An 18,842-nucleotide genomic window follows, 5' to 3' on the forward strand; every position below is an offset into this window, starting at 1 on the left:
TACAGGGTTCCTGCTTGCTGTTTTGTTGATCTCAGCAGTTTGAGCTGAATGAACAACCATTAAAGAATGTGTTCCATTTTAAACAAATGTTTCTGAAGAGCAGCGGATGCATTTTTAAGCAACTTGCTCACTAAGGACTATTTTCACTCAAAGGTCATGCAGGATAAGTGGGTAGAAAGAGGTACACCTCGTCACTTTTTGAAGGACTAAGTGTTCTGCACTGAAATACACCGCTGGGAGACTCAAATGACTCAAAAGCCCATATCAGCGAGCACTTGCGGTCGACGTTATTTATTTATTAATTTGAGGCCTGTCTACTGACACATCTGAGTGGTCTAATTGCTGCGAATTGACACCAGTTACTGTCCATAATGGGAGCTTGGGAGTCTTTCCTAACCACGGTTCATTCAGCTGCCCCTCGCTGCAACTTAACTGCCCTTAAAATGTCTGATTGCAACACGGGAGCTGTGGGGCGAGACAGGATTATCAGTCTTTGTTGTGTGACTGTGTCTATTATCCTGACCTCTATTCACAGTGGGCCCTTAGGAGTGTCGCTTCCAGCCACACGGCAAACTACCCCATCCCCGACAAACAACAAGTGAACCAGAGATCTCCCCCCATCCCAATGCACCAGACACTTACAGCTCTAAGACTAGGCCAAGCGCTCCACTGCAGGTAAGACTATCAAATCCCTATTGATTTCATAAAGATAAATTGGAGGCACTTCCTCTCAACGTTATTGCAGCAGACGTGATGGATTTTTTTTGTGTTGACTTGTGATATTGTTGCCGAGGTAGGTGACTGCTGTTGGTTTAGGAAGTTCATTAGCAGTGAGGTGCTGCTGCTTGAGTCTTTAATAGGGAAATAAAATGCAGCCACAGTATTCGTAAAGCTCTTTTTGGAGTGTGTTGTGAAATGCTCCTGTGCTTACCTGAGTGTGCGCCATGGCTTTGTGTGTGTGTGTGTGTGTGTTTTTGCCTTAGTGTATATGGTGTTTGTAAAAGGGGTGGGGAATTTGACAGGCCTGTAAATTCTGTATCTATGGCTAGCATGTATCATTATTCAGTATCCCTTAATGTTTTTACAGATATTTACATGCCCATTTAAAAAAGAGGTAAAAATGATTTTGTTTTGTTTTATTTTTAAAAATTAATTATGATTACATTTCTAGAGCAAATGCTTGAAACACTATGATTATGGCTCTATTTGCAAATATTTTCCCTTTATTTATACAGAATTAATCAATTCAGTAAAACACAGTGATTTATTTCTTAATAAATATCTATAGTAATTCAATAGCTACAAACTTAGAAACTCAAAATTAGAAACTCAGGAAATCTTGCAGAGTTTAAAACCAGCCCTGGTGGTCACTGATGTTTGCCCTACTGACACATTTATCATGCTGATCTACTTTTTACATCTTTTTAATCTGATATACAATGAAGTGTAATGTTACATTCATTTTTTATATATTCTATTATTTCAGATTATGTACATCCTGCTAGGTATTATTTGTTTACCTGCCCAGGCACTACAAATGCAGATGAACTTTTAGCTAAATCTGGTGCAATTACATTTAATTGTGTGCTGTCCCTAAAATTAAAAAATCAAATTATATATATATATATATATATATATATATATATAGCATGTAGTTTGACGTTTGGTCAACGTTTTAAATTTGATTTAAAAATCATTTTTAAAAAAAATAGTTAAAACCTTTTGGCAGCTGATGAGAGATCAATGTTTAAGAAACCTGCATATAGAAAATGTACTTTCGTGCCATTAATAATATAAATTATTATTGTTAGTATTTTGGGTATCCTTAAAAAATGCAGAATAATATAAAAGTGTAAACATCAGTTGTTGCTTTGTCACAGGCTGTGATCCAGTGATACTTGTGTATGCATGTACAGGCTATGTTTCTTTTCTTTTCTTTGAATATGATCATAAAGGCTAACAAATACATCCAACTGGACCAAAAAAGTCCTTTTATTCTTTGTCAACATTTAATTAAGTTATTTCTATGGATATAAATACGGTAGCTATGCAGAAGAGGCTGTTTTCTCTTTGTGTTCTTGACTCACAGTGAGAGTTGGTGAACAATGCTAGAGGACACAAATAAGGAATCCTCATTTCTTGCTGTTGGCGGTTTGTGGATTGAGGTCTGGCACGACAAAGCATCCGGGTGCAATAAGCTTTGGAATCCAGCACCACAAATACATAGCCCTTCAAGCTCAGCTGATTAATTCATCATGTTTATTTCCATGGTGGATGTCATATAGCCTATATATAAAGTCTGTGTAATCATAAAGATGTCAAGGCGCCAGAAGTTTTGAGGGCTTCAGCTGCATATTTTCAGGATTACATTTGACCTAAAACCTAAATAAGCACATGATGAATGAAGGATGAAGGAAGACAATGGATTTTTTTCCTATTCTTCTGCTTTTACTACTCGCATAGATGGAATGCGAGTAGCTGTCATGGCAAGTTGAAAAAGGAAAGGGCATTGAAGTTAACATCATCATTCATTAAGCCTTTCATAAAAACCAAATATGGCAGTGTGTTGATTTCCCTGAGCCTATTCTTTCAGGAGAACAGTGCCGAGTAAATTCTTCTCCATCTGTCTTGAGAACTTTCAACCACAGCAAGTGTGAATTCAATTTATTTCTGCGTGCCCTGATTCACCGCAAATTGCTTAATGGTTTGAAACTCACTCCTGACAGCACCATTAGAGACTTGTACGGAGATAATTTCACACAAGGGCCATTAGAGATGTTTGTATTCCATTTTTTTTGTTGAAGAGTATCAAAATGGGGTCACCCAATGTATTTGCTCTGTTGGGCAAAAGTTAAAAAAAAAGAAAAAAAAAGAACAGAAAATGTAAACCAATTTAAAACAGAGCGCTAATTAGAGAAATCACAGATTTTAGAAACTAAAGGAACAAAAAAACGCACAATTTAAGATAAAAGCCAAATAAATAGACCAAATAGGGGCATCTGGAGGGCACTCATCTACCTCCATGAACGCATCATGTAATTAGACACAGTTTTAGACAATTGTTGGAGAACAAATTGGCAATGTTTGACATCTGGTAGTTGTAGGAAATAACCCTCTAAACTCACTCGGTAGATTGTTATTGCTGGAGTTATCTCAAACTCATCCCACTGTCAAACAGAGCTGCTCCACTGACTGTGGAGTCTCACTTAGCCTCCGTCAGCCCACTACATGAGATGGGGATGATTGCAGCTTGGAAATCAATGAAACCACAAACATCCCTGATAATATTCCCTCCTGGGGTGCAGTTGCAGATACTGTTGGGGCACTCTTATTCCTTCCACCAGAGTCCGTACTGAAGACAAGAGTTGGCATTTGTGAGCTGTACTAAAATATTTGATGCCTAACTCTGCTGAGTAATCTCATTCTTAAAAACGCAAACATTCTTACATCGAGAAAGAATTACTTTAAAACACAAAAAAATAAGAAATCAAAGTTTTGTTGTTGGACTCTCAATAAAAGGCAGGTTTTTGGATCTTTTTACTTTGTGCTCTTAAGTATTGAGAGCAAACATCCTGAAACACTTGTACACAATGACACTTTTGTTCTCTGGATTTCTGAGATCATGCCCCCTGGAGAAACATCCACAGATCTCTAAGTGGACCGATTTGACAATATAAAAGTCTCCCAAGCCCTCCGATCAATCATTGCCTTCTACCGTATTATTCCCCAAACAATAAAAAGACAATATGAGATTAATATTATAGTCTGTTGTTATCCTTGTGGGGCGGGCAGCATCTCCTTGTCTGAAGTCAGCCAGCAGTAAGAAGGATTTGGTTGACGGAGCAGAGCGGGCCAAGAGATTTCTCTGCATTTGAGGTCACTGGTGGATAGCAAAGTTATCTAAAGCCCCAGTTTGTGTCAATCCCCCCCCACCCCCACCCACCATACCCCCTCACACACACACGCAGATCCCAGAGTGGGTGTCAGAGATTAGTGGTGCATCCATCCTCCGTGACCTCTAGGAGCTAAAGAGATACTGCATTGCCATCTTGTGACGTGTCTAACAATGCAAGGCCAAGACTGCCATTTCAATGCCACGCTACACCACTGGATGGCCCCTTTGTTGAACACTCGCATGTAATTTCAGCCAGCACGCACCATGATGGGTACCTCCCCCCTTCTCCCAAACTGGCTTTTAAGTTCTCGAAGGTTTTTCTGCTGCGGCATTCACTGTTGTGGCATCATTTGAAGTGCTATAAAGATATGTGCAATTATTTACAGGAATGTGATGCAGTCAAATCTGTTGGAAGACCGCAGGGTTCAACTGAGGAGACTATCTTTTTAGATATCATGACAGAATTTTTTGTTGTTATGTAGCACTTTGGTGATCATTTTTATAGTTCTGTCTGCAGCAACATTTTTTGTCATAAAATGTCCCTTCGAAATGTACCTACTCCAAAATATTTGTCATTTTCCTCAACATTAAGTCAGAGATTACATAAAGAAGTAACTTGTTTATCACTCGCTTTCTATTGCTCTGTCATGTGAAACTGTTCATCCTTTACTGGATTTCAGCTGTTATCCTACACAATGTGGCTGTTGGGCTTTAAAAAAAAAAAAGGAAATCTAAAGGTCCAGCGTCTTGTAATTAATTGACGGACCTTCATGCATGATTAATCAACCGTTATCCGACAGTTGGATCTGAGATTCAAGTATCTACTTCGTTTTGACTGACAACTCAGTGGTGTAAAAAGACAAAACTAATCGAAGTAGTGTCAAAATGTCAAGTGAACATCAACAGAAATGTCTGTATTGAATATTTCTGTGGCCTCAGTATTCCCTGGCTGAAACCACAGAGCTCAACACAACGAGGAAACTGGTATTAAAAAGCCTCGATTTAAAAATCTGACTTTCCTATTTTGGAGGCTGTCAGGCCTTTTACTGGTTTTTCTATAGGGTTGTGTGATGTATAAATCGTTCTCCTGAGGAGGTGGAGTTACGCCAAACACTAAAGATTCAGCCCACCATGCTGTTCAGAAGGACAGGTTGTACTATATCTTCTAAAAACATCTGCTAAGAAATATATCAAGGTGGGTATTCGCTTTGTTGAAGAAATATCTCTGATTGTACCGTAAGTGATCCGATTATGAGTTAGAACAACATACAGCAGTAAAACCTCACAACACAACATGGTTTGAGTCCTAAATAGTAAATCGCTGTGTACAAATGTAGCCATGACAAACTCACCTTTTTTTCTGAATATGAGAGACAGACATTTTGACAGTTCCCATATGAAATTCTTTTGTCTGTCATATGAAGTGAAAGTAGTGAAGGTATATTGCAGTATGTTTATTGTGCTGGCCTATATGACCTTAGGTTAAACTTATAAACAGATCTCAGTAGGGACACGCAGGTGAAAGAATTTTAGTCTACATATTGAAAACAACTATGTCAATTTGTTTAGAAGGAGACAAATGTTTTTTTGTCTACCTGAGATTAGTTGGTGTTTCTCCTCACCTCAGTTACTCAAACAAGTTGGATTTTGCTTCAAAATATCTTATAAGGGGAATATGAAAAGTGATAGAAAAGTTATGTACGGTCAACTCATTACAAGTACAGTACCAAAAACCTTCACTAACAAATTAGCTTTATTTATAGTTCATTTTTTTGATTACCAGCTCATACCATTTGCTCAAGGTAAAGTGCACCATTAGTTAAAGTGCACCATTTGTTAAATAATAGGCTAAAAAGCATTGTGTTGGAAAGTAAAATTGTCAATAATTTGTCACTTTAAATGAGAAATGATGCCCCTGCAGAGGTGAACTGCTGGTTATAAGGAGGGTTTTTTGGGGTTTTTTTGGAAGCAAGGTTTGAAGGTGTAAAGACCTGTAAATATTAAGCTGCGCTCTGCTTCTGGCTGCTGGCTGAAAAAGAAAAAGTAATCACTTTGCAGGAAGAAGTAAATTTGGTCAATGATGCCGGACTGCGCTGGCTGCTTGAATTCACCTGGTTAATAGTGCGAGACATGGCCCTTCAGGTCATCAATTATTATGAATTAATTGTTTTAAAAAGCTGCAGTTACACCAGGGGTCACAAATTATTCATAAGCATGAACAGGGTTAGAGGGACACTCTGTGCCAATACTTTTAAGCAAAGTGGTTCACACTTAAGGTTGTATTTTCTTATTTTTAGTTTCACACTGAATAAATAAATATCTTACAATGAATAAAATTTAAAAAAAGAATAATAATGGTGAATATTGTTGTCTGTGCTTAAATTCCCTTGGATTTATATACTGTAGGTTGGAGTCCACCTTTAAGAGACGATCACTGCTATCCTGCAGAACACCCAGCACAAAGATGCTTGCTTTCGATCTGAAGACTCTGTGTTGATATGTACATTTTATACGCATGACACGTTAGTTTCACATTATTATTATCATTTTGAATTGTTTTCAATGGTGCGAAAATAACTTAACTTTTCAAACATGACTGGTTTACACCATAGACTGTAAATATCAATGGACAAAGCCTAAGTGCTGCCACTCATCAGTTACTGTAGGGGGCTTTAGAGTGCGAAGAATTCTGTCTTAAACTATCTTTCAGTCAACCTAACCTACCTGCTTGTCAGCTCAGGTTGCTCCCTGCTTTATTGTGAATAACTTGTATTCTTGCATCTTATCAAAACAAATGAGTTATCCAAAAATGTACTCCCTGTACAGTGTGTGGCGATCAGGACATGAGCTAACCAGACCATTTTCATTTTTGGAAACCTTGCTGATAAAATGCTTTTTTGACTGGGCGTGTATGTGACTTCCAGTGCTTCTGCAGCCAGCCTCAAGTGGACACTCCACAAACTGCAAGATTTTGCATTTTCTGCAACAGCTTCATGTTTCTACGGTGGAGGTTGACACTTGGTTCATACATGCATTTACATTTACATTAATTGTAGCTTTGAATTTCTTGGTTGGGTCTGCTAAAGCCCTTTTTGAAATCTAAAATATTTCTTGAGGAAGTCCTTGAAAGAACAGCAAGGACAAAGTGCTTTAACGTCAGTAACATATCAGGTTCAAGTAAAATAGGAGTTGCTTTTCATTTTATCCATGCTCTTGATTGCGAAAAAGAGAGGTTTGTTATGGGTCATGTTTATTGTGGAGGTGTCAGCAGGTCCCCACAGCCAGTCTGCGCTGGTATAATAACCATATAATTCAAGTAGTCAGTCCCTTTCTACATTTCAACACAGAGAAGAAGCTGTCCATCATGAGCTGCAGTTTTCCTTTTGAATGTGCCTTTTCAAGTGATGCTAGCCACTCGGGTACTTGCATTCCAGTTTCATGCATGGCGCTTTCATTACATTACAATTTTAGGAGCACTTTGAGGGCTGTTTAAGCAGTGTTTAAAAGGAAACTATTGGAATTGCACTTAACTGAGTGGAACAGGAGGTCAGGACCTGAGTCGTATACTTCCAGTGATACAGTCGTGCCTCAGTACAGGCTTTAACAATATGCCTGGCAGTCAGGAGTTAATGATGAGTATTGGATGGAATGGCATTATCTGCTTAGTGCTCACTGCCACATAATGTGCTACCTGGGCCAGAGGCACAATCTGTGTTCGCACCTAGATAGGACCCCAGCTGTGTGCTCCAGTGAGATAGCGAACCACAAAGGTAGCCATGACTAAAATGCTGATAATGGAATAAGCAACATTTGATGTGTTAGTTTAATCCTATCCCTTTCTGACACTCCATCGCTTTATTTATCAATCCATTTTGTGGATTTGCTCAGACTCGGCTGGGAGGAGTTTGGATTTGCGGCTGTAGGAGGGCTTCGACTTGACTGATGTGTTGTTTGTTTAAATCGTGCCTGGTGAAACCTACCTCAGTTAAAGATATGCACTATTACTTATCCTATTACTAACTTTAAGCATTCATTGTTTTTATTTTTATTTCATTTTATTTTTTAAATGAGAACCAATTTTCTCACTTTTTACATCAGGGTAATTGCTCATTGATCTGCTATATCAGCCACATCTGTGTTCAAATACAAAGAATTAGACTCCAGTTTACATTATTCTCTTTAAACACAAACAAGCATTTTTCGTCAGTTGTTAGGCACTCTAAAAACCAAGCACAGTTAAACCTACACTGATTCCAGAGTTGAGTTCACACACACCAGTGAGTATAACAGATCATTTCAATTCACTGTAATCAAATCAGACATGTTAAAGCGGCTGTGGCTCAGTGATAGAGTCGGCCATTTCTCAACTAGAAGGCTGGAGGCTCAATCCCCAGCTCCTTCAGGCACATGTCAAAGTGTCATTGGGCTCATGCTGCTTCACCAGCCGCCTGTGAATGGAGAAGTACTTGTGGGTGGATGGGCTCTTTACGTAGTGACTGGGTGAATCTGACGAGTAGTGTAAAAGGAGCCAGAAGACTAAAGAGCGCTGTAGAAGCCCATATAAAGGTATTTTATTATCCTCATAAAGAATATTTACGCTTAAAAATACTTTTTTTATTGTGGAACTATCAAAGTAATCCCAGGAATGCGACTGACACGAACCAAAACCAACTAGGACAAAGTAGATTTTTTTTCTACATTCTCCCTGGACGATACAGTGCCTGTGTTACTCTCAAAAGAGATTAAAACAAAGCTATAATATGACTCACTAGTTATTTATTTCCATCATCATCTTATTAAGCATTGATAATTGGAGTAAATCCAGCTTATAAGTATAGAATAAAACCCTTTTTGCATTTAAATTCACTCACCTAGCACATTTCTCAGCATCATCATGTTGTTCTCTTACAATGTTATATATGGAGTTTAATGCACAGCAACAAAAAAGCCAAATACTGGGAGTTAAATGTATTTTAGAATGTTTTTTTCTCTCCATAGTTTCTGTTTGTTTCTCTATCCTTAAATATTATTTATTCTTTGAGAGCAACTGTCACATTACTCAATATGAAATTACTTATATTTCTGACTCTGATATCAAAATATCAATGTAAACATTATACATCATGAATGTATACTTTTTAGAGGTTGGAAAAAAATGTATGTACAAATCGATTCGTCTCTTCTTAGATTTAAAATCAATAAATAATTGATGATTTTAATCATGACCGCAAGAATTGAAATTCACTCGTATCATGAGACACCCAATTATTCCCAGCCCTAATACTTATAAATATGATATCAGATAAGTCATACTTGATAGATATGCGTGTTATGTGCCTCGTTGAACTGCACTGAGAACACACACACATTAGCAGTCAAATAAATTGTAAATATAACTGTTTAAAATTGATATTTTTCCCCTGATGAGAGTAGCTCTGAATGAGCCCTCGCATCCTTCTTACCTCTGTCTGAGAGCTGCACATGCGCACAAGCTGCCATGCTGATGGGATGTATGACTGGAGTACAGCAGCGTCACTCCGTCAAAATGAAAACAAGGAATTCAAATTTCCTCTAATTCTTACCTGTTTGAAAAGCTAGCTTTATGCTAATGAAATATTTTCTATAACCTTACAAAGATAAGTGGAACTGTAAGAGCTCAGATAAACATCAATGTTTAACAACTCCATAAAAAATAGTGCAAATGCTTTACAACAAACTCCCTCGCTAATGAGACGAGAAGCAGAAACACAGCAAAGTAGGTTGCTGAATATAAAAGAGTCAATGAAAGAGCTGCACACGACAGGCCTAATATCACAGGCTGCTACTCTACGTACTGCATGTGCTTTTTATAGGTGCACAAGATAACTACGCTTCTGTGCTATTACTGTGCTTTTTTCCTTGAATCAACTTCAGAGCAGACTATTTTCAGATGCCTTTCCAAGTTCTACCACATGCCATGATTAATTCAGCCGTAATGTATGTTAATGTATGTTAATCTGTGTCACTGATATGCTAATGAATACCTTACTCCCACAATCCAACTTGTCCGCACAGGCAACATGCACTCATTGAAGGGAATCTGTTTTGAAATTCTGAGGACTGACTGTCACTACAGATTGTGTTTTAACTGTAGGCTACAGGCCAGTGCTACTTTGTGAGTGTTAAATATGTGGCTTGCCTTTAACATAGTCCAGTATTTCTACTGCGTTATGGAATTAAAACACAGGCTTGTGGTTGAACACAACTTTCATGTTTCTCCCTTGTTTATTTGTAAAATACAAAAACTGCTGCTGTTCCTTTTCTTATTAGTATACTGATGTTCAAAATGTCATGTAAATAGTGATTTATGTTGGACTTCTGTAATAATACACGTTAAGCAATAATACATGTTATTTTAAGTCTGATCTGCACTCTTCTGAGTTCATTTCAAATGCATTACCTCCCCAACAATATGATCTCTATAGCAACAGTAGATGGCACCAAGTCTTCACGATGTAAAGGCTGAGATGCAACTGTGGTATCATTTTGAATCCACTTTTACTGTGAATAATTGGGTTATGAGGGGAAAAGAAAACACACCTAAATCCATGGAATAGAACAATTTGTCTGTATTTTTACTCATCTACATTTAGAAATGAAGACATGAAATACTGTTGGAGGCTGGATCACTTTGAAACAAAGAAAAAAAAAACTGTGTAATCACATGAGTAGGATTCAGTTTGGAAGCTAACAGTTCTGATATGATTATACTGTAAGGCAGGTGATGTTAATGGAAGCTAAAAGCTCATTGTTTGCGGTGCTCTTTTGTTGAGTGAGCTGCTCACTAGACTGGCTGCAGAGGTGTTTACAACAACATCAGTACACAATCGCTGTGCGACATGCTGCAGCATCAACGAGCAGAAATGTCAAGGACGGAGTGGAGGTTTGTGTTTGCTGGAGATAGCTCTCTTTGAACCTTGACCTCCAGCCTTCTACGCTGCTATTACTTGCTGTACTTTAAGAGGCCTGAATGCCTCGCTGACATCCGGTTGACATTTTTCAGCCGTGATGCATCTTGTAAGAGGGGACAAAAGAACAGAAAAATACAAGAACATGACAAATGTCTTCACTGCACCTACTTGTTGTCCTTTAACGTTCAAGTTCATGGTCGAGTCTCCTCGTCTGCGTGTACAAAACGACTTTGACAATGATTATTTTCCGGCCAACACTTGAGTGAATATTTCATGATTCTATTCCACTCTATTTGTCTTGCTTTGTGACAATCAAGCCATCGGAAAACAGTCATCAATTATTCACGTTTGCTCAACAGGCTCATCAGAATTGATCCGAATGGTTAAAGGACAAAACACCTGGTTATACAGGGGGAAAACACGGTTGGACATTTTTGTTTTCATAATTAAGTTTTTCGGGACAATGTAAAAACATACAAATTAATGAGGACAAGATGGAAGATGTTTGATGATGATAATGTTGGATCAGGGGAACAATAAGCAAGGGACAAATGACAGGAGTCAGGAGTGTGTTCAAGGTGAACTAAATGCTTCATAAAACACAGTGATAATTATGTTTCTTTATTTTTTTACACATTACAATTGTATCTTTTAGTAGTGACAGTGATAAAATGTTAGTTTTTTTATTATTTTATTCTTTGATTTCTTGTTTTAATAGCTCCTTTTTTAAATCTTCTTTCAGGTTTTTTTTTCTGTTGGCAAAACAAAGTGTTTTTGCCTCTGTGCAATTCAACATGGCTTTTGCAGCATCACAAGGTTATATAGGTTTATAGATTACACTGATTTTTTTTTTAACTCGTAATTTTCTTGTACCCTTGAAAAATTTTGGAATGAGCAAATCGAAAATGTCTTAAAGTTTACCTAATTTCCCACTTAGCGGGATCTACTTGATGCATGTGATGCACTTTTTCCTTTGCACTTCCTTCTTACTCACTTTTTTTTTTTTTTTTTTTACACTCAGCCATTTATTAATGATCAGAAACCCCAGCTTGCATGCATCCTCACAAACACACTTTGTCCATTGGTTAAATCAGTGTTAGGAAAGATAATGACATGTTGGAAATAAATGAGCCCACTCATAATCATGCCTAATCTGCCATTGCAGCCCTTCTTGCGACACACATTAATCACGTTAGAATCCAGAGGGATATTTTATTTGCAATGCCTGAGGAGAAGTATGAGAGTGCAGACACTTCAGACAGATTTGAGCTGCACTGACTTTAATACAATGACCACTAATTGCTAATTATGAGAGTCTGATGGGCAGAAGCACAGTGTGTTCATCCCATTATTGTTTATTCCTCATTATGTTGAGCTTCGTGCTAATGATTCCATTTTATTCACAGTATATACACTGAAGAGTTTACCTACTGCCATGTGCGATACATGCGCCGTGCTGGATATAGTGACTGCACATGGGTCAAGACTGCACAAAAACAAAGCTTTAAAAACGATGCTGTTTCATAGTCTTAATTGAATTTAAACGATTGTTTGCTTAGAGGGCCATAAAGTCCCTCAACAAAATGTGTCTGGAATGGAGCCATAACATCAAGCGAAGTCTTTAAAACAGTCAAGGAGACATAACAACAAATCTCTGAACAGCTCAACTGTAAAAACTAATTGTTATTGTTTGAGGAAAACTCCTCCAGTAGGCCATTCAGCATTGAATCAAGACAAGATCTAAGCAAATATACATAATGTGGTTTTATGGCCAAGTTGTGTTCCTGCAATTCCCAAATGGTCACCCTCAGGATAGAGACTGAAGATTGCACCGCAGCAGGGCCACTAATGACTTTAATAGTTTTTGGTGTTGTGAAAATACTGCTCAGCAACCAGCACTGATCATACTCTCTGAGCTTGAGAACACGCAGCGAACTCAAATGGCTGAATATGGAAGCCTGAATACACAGAGTTTCACAGTAGGTCCCTGCCACATGATGTTTCCAGGAAGCTTGGAGGATGATAATGCAGCCTTTACATGATCACTACAAAGGTCATCAATTTTCATCAGAACACTTTCCATACCGGCTTATGTGAAAGTCATTAATTTCATGTCAGCGTTTACCTTTATGGAGAAGTAAGATTGTCAAAGAACTCTCACAGCACACTTGAAGACAGTCTTGAATGTTAATCAATTGTGCTTCATAAATAGCAATAATCCTGCAATATTTCTGCTCAGATTTCCCTCATCGCAACACGCTGTCGTTACATAAGAACATTTGCAGTTCTGACGTCCTGGAGCGAGAGATTTCTTTGCAAGCATATGAGCTCCAGCTCATTTATTAAAGTAGGACAACCCTGCGCAGCATGCCGATCTGCTCTGCAGTGTTTCTGTACAGTACGAGAAGCGTGACGTGACAGGAATAGCAATTTGTCTCGGCGAAGCATTTTGCTCCTGGTGTGATTGACAGTAACTTCTGATTGGGTGTATCGCTTCATGCATCTGAATGCTATTTCAACCGTTATGCTTGAGTTCTTAAAGGGAAACTCCTTCAGGTCAGGTTGTCTTCCATTAATGTTTGTTAATATAAGAGCCACTCATTAGTTGTATCTCCATCACCAACCACCAAACTAATTTAAAAGATACAGCGTGTATTTTGAACATTAAGCATTCTCTGCACTATACCAAGAATTAAATGCAAATGATGAGCATTCATCACAAATGTTTAGAATTTCATCTAATCTGCATCCCCAGGACTGTGTTGGTGTAATCTTATCAGATTTGATTGACAGTAAGTTTAACATTTTAGGAATCAGCCCAACAACCAACATCAGCTTCGGTTTTATACTTAACTGAATTCTGATTGGTGCACAGAAGGGGTGTGACGTCAACTAATTCCATGCAACTCTGCCCACTTTCAGCTGGTGAGAGAAAAAGGATAGACCGGATTCTCTTACAGGAATAAATCAAAACTGACTCTACCTTGGTAGATAGTGTTGTGTTAATATTAACAGAAAAGTCTTTTAGTACATCGCAGATTGAGAAGGTTTTTAAGCCAAGGTCGGAATCTGTCGGTGTAAGTGTAAAGGTGCTTCTATGCACTTCTTCACTCAGTAATTTCAGTTCTGTATCTTCAGATCCTCTGCCCTACTCAGGTCTGCTCAGAGCTAGATCAAATGACGAGGTTTTAACTCTGGATTTTGATCCAGTTGGTTCTTTTCTGTGTGGCCACTTATCTTACAGTATGTTAAATGTAAACCCTCAGGATTGTCTCAACCAATTTATTTTCACCTGACCTATATATTGCATTCAACTGGCCATGGAGGAAAGCTCATCTGAATATCAGAGAGTTGTTATTGATTTCACCCTTGGCATTGAAAAAGCTTTAAATTATACACCCCCGACTGCGGCGACTCTTTGTTGTCAAGGCACTATCGGCTTGGTCAGTGTGGCCATGGTGGGTCATTACTGCATCTTCACAACAAGGAATATGTTTTCAAAACCTGTTTTCACAAACCTTTTAAATCTCTGTGCAAAGTGAAAAATAAAATTTAAGATATACGTTTCTAATAATAATAATAATAATAATAATAATAATAATAACTTTATTTATAAAGTGCTTTCAAAGAAAGTGCTGTACAGGTACTAAAATCACTAAAAATTCTATTGCATTCAAAAGCAGCTGTGATGACAAACAGGATTACCCTATATGTAACTTGTATGGTCTCCTTGTAATGTGTAATGTCTTGTGATTTATGTACTCTTTTGTATCTGTCTTGTTGAATGTTCGCTGTACCTGCCTTAGGACAACGGATGAAAATTAGCTATTGTGCTAACTCCAGCATGTTTACATTGCTGCTTCATGCTGACATGCTGATGAACATGCATTGTTCTAATTTAAATAAATAAATAAATGAAATGATGCTTAGAGACCTTGTTTCTGTTATTCAATGCGCTACTATAATGTTTTGTGATAACTTTTTTATTGGATATAAAAAAAACCCTATTCCACTTTTTTAATTTGTTTGAAAGTCACTCACATTTATTTCTCATGGCATTTACAACACGGTGAGATACTGTATCATATTATCCATCCATCCATCATTCATTTTTTATACTGTTGCTTCAGGCTAACGAAGGGAAAAGACCTCAATGGCACTGTGGATTTATTCAGGTTTGCTTCATAAAGACAAGTCTTTTTTGTATAAACTTTGCACTGGCTATAATTTGATTGAATCACAGCCACAAGCTCAACCATTACACTCCAAAACACCTCTGTTCTCAAATACTTCTTCATTTCTGACAGTCCAATTATCTTTGCATCAATCATTAAAATCTATTAACATTTCATTGGGTTTTATATGGATTATCTTATGCTACACTGCTAGTCCTAATAGTCTTAATGCTAAAGATTTTTTCCTGACAGAATTATTCTTTACTGCATATTATGCGTTGCAATACATCATGCAACATCCAAATGGATCGTATACTTCCTCTCTGCCCAGATAATAGCAGCATAAGATGGGTTTTTTTATATATGAAAGTTTAATGGAAGGGGATTTTATTATTTGATCACTTACCTTGAAGACAAAAGGTCACTTTATAATACTGCATTTAGACAACATGAATGATAGAAAAAAACACTGTGTTGCATCGTGTATGCCTATTAATGATCTCATACGGCATACCATGCAATATTAGGTTATAATGCAATGAAATGGACAAAAGATAGATTATGACATAATGCATTTTTTTTCTGGGGATAATAATTGAGAAATGCATAAAAAAATAATGTTGGTACGAACTTTTAGACTTTGTAGTGAAGTAGGGCACTGACAAAAAAAAAAAACCTCTACCATTTCTTTGATAAGGGAATCTGCTTTATATTTTCTTGTTTGATTGTTTGTTCCATTAGAATTTTAGAACATTTAAAAAACAGTCCATGAAGTTTCCAACATTATGTTTGGTCCAGCAGCAGCCCTGAATCAAAAGATATGTTTTCCATTGTGGTATCAAACCAAAACATTTCCAGATATCCTCCTCACACTTGGTTTATAAAATAAATAATAAACAAATGAATCAGCCATTATTAAGGTTGCTTATCTGTCTCTTATATTGATACCTTCCTATATCATTGAAGCACCATTTTTAAACAGTGTGTAATCTAGTTACTGTGTTCCTGAGAACAAAATATCCTTGACAAATTCATACCATCAAACTTCCTTTTTCACATCTCCATGCACTCAAGGATTTTATCAGATTCATTTAAGCTGTTTTTATTGTGCCAAAGCTGTCACTCTTTTGGGTGACTTTGGAGAGAAACCCCACTGAAAGATTAATTACAGTCAGGAAGCGGATCAGTGCTGACTAACTAGCTCACGATGGCTTTTAAAGGCCTCCAACCTCCACAACAACAGGAAACTGAAACTTTACACCCAATCCATTAAGTGTGAAACTTAAGAGTGACAACACCTCCACTACTGTACCTCCAATGAATGAACTTCATAGGATTATATTTGTCAGCAGAGGATCAGTGTCAGACTCAGACTGGGCTCTATTTCCAGAACCATGTTGAGTTGATGTTTAAGAAAAAATAATTGAACAAAGTCAGAGATTAGTACAAGTAAAGTGGTGTATTTGTGGCTCAAACAGGTAACAGTGAAGTCACAATTGAAAATACTTGATCTTAAAACCTTGTGTTTCAAGATAATGACATGGGGATGGACAGAGTTCAGTTAGTGTAATTAGGTTGAGGTTAACTTTCCCCGTCTGTAATGTAACTAAGTACATTACTTCCAACTCCAATACAACTCAGTGTCAAGTATTCCCCTCTAACCAGTTCTGCCACCTAACCTTATTTTGAATGGGAGATATGCAGAACAACTGCATTTAATTAGCACATTAGTATTGTGCTTTAAAAAAATGATTACTAAATAAAAAAGCCTTAAGCTGCCAAGAAAATTCACATTTCAGAAAAGTCAAAGATACATATTGATGATGGAGTTACTTTCATTAATGTTGATCTTAGCAGCCCATGTTTTCAAAGCTGTGCAAACCTATTTTCTTTCCTGAGCTCACGTTTGTGTTTGGTATTCTTGGACGGAAAAAAACCCTGCTTGGTCAATCATTCACAATATTGTTTTCCTCTGTAAATATAAATTACAGCATTTCCTGCTACTGTAAATTGATTAATATTCTATCAGTGGCAGCATAAATTAAAAATGATTATGAAGAAACGTGTCTAGTCTCTGATAGTCTGGTTTAATTGATAGGTCATGTAGTTACACCAGTAATCATTTTAGTCTATTTTGTAACCAGCTAAAAACTCCTCACAGGAGCTTTAATTTGAAAACCACATTATACAGTATTTACTTCTACAACCACAGCAAAATATAACAGCAGAGGCAGTTGGGGGAAAAAAAATCTGATTTAGAAACCATACATCCATAGTCTCAGTCTTAGGCTGATCTAACAATACATGCAGGTGTAAGTAAGCAGGTAAGTGTGCACACAGACAATAACGGGACTTGCGCAGCTGCCAACCTAAGTAGAGAATTTGCACTTTTATGAATAAATCATTTCCTGTTTGCACAGAGCCCGTCCCACAAAACATTCAGCCTGTGCTAGGTTAAATGAAAATATCACATCTGAAGAGATTTGATCCAGGCCAACCCGGTGTACTCTCCTCAATCCTTTCTATGCTGCAGATGCGAACACGCGCCCAAGTGTGCGCATACGCTCAAATCTGTATAGTGACCCATCAGTGTGATGATGATGAGTTACTCTGAGGCAGAAGCAGGCATCAGATGCGAGGCCAAAGTAGGATTACAAATGTTCAGTTTGATTTTTCATTGATAACATTGAGAAAAAGCGTTACATTATTTGACAGGAAGAGTCTCTGATTGTTTGAGCTATTTAGCAGTTTAAAATATGCCTCCCACACCTATTGTTAGCATGAATAAATGATGCCATAAATGTCACTTTAGGGAACCGTGGAATATGAATAGTTGAGTTATGGGTCTTTAAAGGTAAAAGGCCTGAATAAAGTTAACTTGCTAACTTTAGGTCTATCTTTCTCTCTTTCCCTTATACTCTTCATTAATTTAATCGACAGAAAACATTTTCATAGGCGCTCCACTGGCATTGGTACTTTTAAGTTTTGAAATTAAACAAATATAATATAATAATAATATATAATATAAGATAAAACAGAATTGAGAGGGGCTAGTGTCACAGGCAAATGTCTTCTTGAATATAAATATTTCTGAGTGTTTTCGATTTTTAATTATCTTAACGTAAAATCAGATTTTGTGTAGGATCATTTTGTAGTGGAAAACCATTGAAAGATTGAGGAGAAATCTTTATCTTAGATCAATCACAAATGAACCAGTGACTTAGTGGTTCAACCGTCTTTATGAGGTGTTATGAGATGGATAAGGATGTGAGGGGAGAGAGAGAGAGAGAGAGAGGAAGTGCATCTCTACCACAGGTATTGAGCTGAGTTTCTGCAGGTGAGATGTTTGATGTTTAGAAAAGAGTTGGAGAGTTTAGATGAGGCCTTGGCACAACGTCCGAACAGTTCACCTATACTGTTACAACACCCAACTGATTTGCCCTTCACCTGTCTCACCTGAGAGAGTTTCTACCTGTATCTTGATCCAAGAGATACTGAACTTAAGAGATACTTATAAATTCTATGTATTTTTAGTAATTAAAAATCATGTGTCATACATTTTATTGTTCCTTCATAATTTCTCATTCCAGGGATATATTTGGTGAATTAAAAAAACAGTCCTTTTGTTTATTAAGCCCACCTGCCCCCTATAAATTCCTTTACTCACCCCTTTGAGTAAATAAATGTCACTTCTTCTTTTGCTCACCAATATTAGTTTTTCATTTCATCACTTCCAGTCTTTCATTTTCCTTTCATCCATATTTGTTTCCCACACAAGCCTGAACTATTTCTCTGTGATGTCTGCACTAACAAACTGCATCA

At 37.3% G+C, this 18,842-nt stretch overlaps 1 long non-coding RNA gene across 1 annotated transcript in view; it reads left to right on the forward strand.

Moving 5' to 3' along the window:
- Nucleotides 1-585: 585 nt before the first annotated feature.
- LOC306828470 overlaps nucleotides 586-18,842 on the forward strand; it is a 94,351-nt gene continuing 76,094 nt past the window's right edge. Inside the window, exon 1 of the long non-coding RNA XR_013779749.1 lies at nucleotides 586-675. This is a non-coding gene — a long non-coding RNA (uncharacterized lncRNA). The remainder of the gene's footprint in view (nucleotides 676-18,842) is intronic.

This window comes from Symphodus melops (assembly GCF_947650265.1).
Source record: "Symphodus melops genome assembly, chromosome: 8".
Taxonomy (NCBI): Eukaryota; Metazoa; Chordata; class Actinopteri; order Labriformes; family Labridae; genus Symphodus; species Symphodus melops.